Here is a 5,398-nt window from a genome sequence, read left to right on the forward strand (position 1 = left end):
TCTTTTATGACCAGATAAACGGTACCTTCTTCTGGCACTTTCTCCAGCCGATTTATTTTGGCGCTTTCTCGTAGTCTTGTTATGACAGTCTTCCAGACTAAGAGAAGAATCAGCTTCTTTTACTGTTGCTGTTCACCTGAATGTATTTTCTTAACCTGTGAGTCACCTGTGATAAGTTACTAGAGTTTTCCTGCTCTCGTCACCCAGCTAGATGTTCACGGGCACTCACTCTAGTACTTACTGCTATCCTCTCTACGTGGAGACTTTCTTCTCTCAAAGCTATTCTCTCAAATTGCGTAGAGAGTTCCTCCTCACTCTCGACGCATTCCAGCAGTAAACTTGGTGTCAGATTTCACCTAAAGACCCGTTCTCACGTTTTCCAGCAATGTAAACATCTTCGTATTAAATTGTTAAATATTTATAAAAAAACAGGACTATAACAGACTGCTTTGCAGACCATTGGGTGAGAACCAGGAGGTAGAAGCCACGTGAGTACACTAGCTATAATATATACAACCATTCAGACACCAGAGATTTATTTTAGTGTCAGGAAGAGAAAAAGAAGGCCTAGAAATGATAATTTTCTTTAATTTCGGAGCCATATTAGACTAAACAATGCCAATGACTGCCCAATCACAAACACAGATGTTAGTGTCAACAAAAACCACAAATCAGTCATGTAACATATATGGTTGTAAATGAAGCACCGGCACGTTAAGAGACCATACAATAAGTGTCAGGGGCCCGAGACTGTTCAACTGCCTCCCAGCACACATAAGGGGGATTACCAACAGACCCCTGGCAGTCTTCAAGCTGGCACTGGACAAGCACCTAAAGTCAGTTCCGGATCAGCCGGGCTGTGGCTCGTACGTTGGTTTGCGTGCAGCCAGCAGCAACAGCCTGGTTGATCAGGCTCTGATCCACCAGGAGGCCTGGTCACAGACCGGGCCGCGGGGGCGTTGATCCCCGGAACTCTCTCCAGGTAAACTCCAGGACAAAAACTGTTGTATTAGTGGACTCCTCACACTCGAGTGCAATGGTTGCAGCTCTCAGAGACTTGTATTAAAGATTAATTCGACAACAAAATATAGATGTTTAGGTACAATTTAAAAGATGTAACCAAAAAGCAGACAAAAGAGATGCAATCTGCACTGATCTAATGGTGTCTTTAGTTTCAACAGTGAAAATTTAAAATAAAAGTTTAGTTATTGTCTTATGTAAACTACAAGATCAGCCATTGAAAACTGAGCACTACCTTGAAAACACCTTGTGTGAGCATCATCCTGCGTTATGAAATATTACAGAGAAACAGTTTTTGTTCCCAGTGTAACTATAGAATAGGGTAGCACACTGCTGATCTAAATAAAAAAAAAATCAAATTAATGTATAGAAATATACGGCACCTAGTTGGACGAGTCTTGTTAGGTTGGCATAATGTACTGGCCTACTAATTTTAGGACCGGCTTTCCATGGGATTGAATCCTGCTCAGTGTGCAAACACAAGAGAGAATACGACACACTATAATAGCAGAGATCTCGGGAGGCCGTTTGAATGAACAGCAACTTACAAGTGAATAGCTTAAATTTGCCTTAAGTCAAAAGTAGAATCGACTACATTAGAAAATAATAATACGAGGAGTAATAATGTCAGAGGATCTCTCATTCAAGGACCACAACATTATCATCACAACCACAAGCAAAATGATAGGACGTATAATTAGAATCTTGAAACGAAGAGATGCCAAATCAACTTTGATACTGTTTAAGTTGCTTGTTGTCTCTAAATTGGAATATTACTGTAATCTATCAGCACTTTCAAGGCAGACGAAATCACAGAACTTAATTTATAATGACAGAGAACCTTCACTGCCATTATAAATTCAGTTCAGCACATAAATTATTGGAATACCTGCTGTCCCTCAAGCTGGAACGTAGGGGGGTAAGATGCATCATAATTTACATCTGGAAAATTCGGGAGGGATTTATCCAAATCTGTTTAGCGAAATTATTAATTATTATTATTATTATTATAGTGTTAATTGTAAGTTACTTATTTTCTCATTCAGTTGTTCTTTATCATTGTTATTATCTATTTCTCTATTTTCAGATGCACTTGCGGCAGCGGCGATGACTTGTCGATGACGTGTGGATGGCGTGGCAATGACGCTCTTGAGGTAACCGTGACGTCAGCGGTGAAGTAAACAATGACGCAGTGAGGAAGTGTGCGTACCTCTGAGACGTATGGATGAGGCAATACAACCCGCAGCGGTGATGACGCAGTGAGTTGTGTTAGGGCAGTGAGGTGGTGGTGGCGGTGATGTGGTGGTAACGCCCAGGAATCACAGCTCTTGGACCCCCCACCCTGTTGCTGCTGGTCCACGGGGATGGCTCAACCCGCGGTCACCATGATGGAACAACTATAGTGCAGGTTAGTAGCACCTTACACCATCACTCTTGAACTGAGAGGTAGATTTGATGGCCCCGAGGCTGAAACTAGTATCTGAGCTTGTTTAGTAACTTCTTGTCCCTTACTGTATACTGGAATATCTCTGTCTCTTATACTGGGATATCTCAGGCGAAAAACACTTGTAGGTAATAGTTGTCTCTTATACTGGAATATCTCAGGCGAAAAACACTTGTAGGTAATAGTTATATATAAAGTTATCTTCATGCTTCTTTCTTTTCCCCCTTTTTCCTCTTCACTCTTTTCCTATACACCCTTCCCTCCCACTCTCATCCCTCTCACCCACACTTATCTTTGTCTCACTTCCCTTTCTGCCCCTGTTCCCTCTGCCTGTCTGTCTCTCCCCTCTTTCCTCCCCTTCTCTCCTTATTTTGTCTGATTAAAACTATCTCTCATTTCCCTAGGGCTGTTTGTGCATCTTCCAAACATTAAACTGTAACACATGTACTGGGATAGCAGTGTTTTAATAGCTAATAATAATGTGTCGGGGAAATCAAAATACAGATTGTTAAAGTATAGTTAGAAAACACAGACGCTCTTAATTGCTCCCTCAGTTTTTTTCTCCCACAAAGCAACAGATCTAATCCTCCACTGGTGAGTCACCTAACCGCAACATCCCAAGCCGATTTAGAAAGTGCAGCCATTGCACGTCTTTCCTCCAGTGGGAGCAAAAAGTCATTAATGAAAGTGAGAGAAACTCAAAATACTTTGTAAAATGTGAACTCCAGGTCAAGAGCCACATGTGGTGTTGGATCCTCGCACAAAGAAGATGGAACTTAGAGGACAGTGAGGAAACGAAACAATGAAGTCACAATACGACTGTGCTCAACGAGCCATTAGTCACACTAAAGATTTACAATCCAGATGAACTGTTTGTGAATGAGACTTCTTTAAGTGTTTTATAACTCAGTCGGATTTGGAGCATTTTGTGAACTTAATCATGAATGAGACTCGAAATCTTACCGACATCTCCATAATGTGTAACATAGGCCTAACGCCATTCGACTTAAAAAAAAACTAGCATGCCCATGCACTCTGCAACAGATCCAGACTCTTGAAACTCATAAAAAATGCAAATTATTATGATATTCAGTGGGATTATGCTAAACCCTTAGAGGTTATATAGCGATTGGGAAAAATGGAAAGTAACCGAGTTTGATCTAAGGACGGGGAGGTACCTCACTGGCGTCAAAGTACCTCGCACGAGGGACAAATTTAAAAAATATATATCAGATGCCTTAAGTACCACAAGGAGATGGAGTCATCACACAGTCATTTAGTAGTAGTAGTGGTAGGAATAATAATACAAGAATCAGAAACAGATATTGTGATATTTACCGAACACTTTGACTGCCATCAAGTGTGACCTTGATGTAACAGACAAAATGCATGCAAAAGGAATAACTTAAAGGCAGCAGATGGATTTTAATTTTATAACAAATGGAACCCAAAGAGTAATAGTCTGCAAAATAAACCCAAGTGGCTGCTACAGTACAGTACTCGTTCCAGTTCTCTCTCTTATATCCGGCATTGACGAGTCTAGAGAATGCGCACAAAACCTTCACTGCTAATATAAATTCAAGAAAGTACCTAAACTGTTGTAAATGCTTGAAGTTCTTCGGCCCCTAATCCATGGGACATGGCCAGAAAGATGAATCATAATTCACATCTGAAAATTCAGGAGGGATTAGACCTTAATCTACTCACCATAATCACTTCCTACAAACACAAGACTCAGCAGATGGTGGAAAGTCTCCTCACATGGTAAGCAGGGTGCAGTAAGTACACTAAGAGATACATCAAGAAGTGAAACGGCAATAAGACTTTTCAACACACACTGTATACGAGTAGACATACAAAGGGACTGGACCGTGATGGCAGTGACGCCGGAATATAGCTATGGTTACATTAACAAAACATCAAATTCCCAAGAACGCTTGCTTTTATGGCGATTTAACAAAGTCACATACAGTATGCCTGCTGGATCCTCAATTATTTCGTGATACCTCCTTCACACCCTCCATTCAACCCTTCCTCGGGTATCCCCTACTACTGTAAAACACTTCACATGCAACCTGTATTTACATCTGTTTTACCTCATCATTCCAACAGTCGTTTTCCTTGTGTCATGCACCGTGTACTGCACCGAAAGAGAGAATCTGTTTATGGACAGATACCAAACTAGTTATTCAAGGAGAGAGAAAGAGAGAAGATACTCGAATAAGCCCTTATCAACAGTGACACCATGTTATATCACGGGCGAAAAGGATGCCCTTTTTCACTAAGTTAAAATAATGAGTTAAAATAGGTATGGACACTCACTACACACTACTGGACCTTACTCGGTTCCACTTAATTAACTAGGAACACATAAATCAGTCTTATACAGAACAATAAATTTAAAATGGGAGAAAGTGAATACATTATTTCACTCAATTACAATTTATTTTATTATAACAATATACTTGGTCAAAGACAAAGGGATCTGATACAAAGATAAATGGGAAGAAACAAGATAATTGAGATATGGAAATGCAATTAACTTACGAAACTAAATATTTACTTACAATGTAAAATAGTCCTTAGTAGATCACTCCTAGAAGATCAGCAAGACTACCAGGTCCCAAGACCTTACACACAGCTTCAGCTCTGTCCCCGAGTGTCTGGCTACCAGGTCCTCACCCAGAGCTCCAGCACTGCGCCCTACGAAGGCTCCTCACCAAGCTACTCACCTTAGCCACTTTTCCCTGAACTTATAATAGCCTCCTCATTCTACATAACTTCAGACCAGCTCCCATGGGAAAATCTACACTCCGTGGTCTCCAAAGAGGCTCGAGTGCCTTGACAGAACTAGGGCGTGAAGATTAGCAGCCAAGACAACTATCCTCGTAAACAGATAGTAACTGGGGACCCGTCTCACGATATCACGTATAT

Source organism: Cherax quadricarinatus, chromosome 79, assembly GCF_038502225.1.
Source record: "Cherax quadricarinatus isolate ZL_2023a chromosome 79, ASM3850222v1, whole genome shotgun sequence".
In the NCBI taxonomy this organism is placed as follows: Eukaryota; Metazoa; Arthropoda; class Malacostraca; order Decapoda; family Parastacidae; genus Cherax; species Cherax quadricarinatus.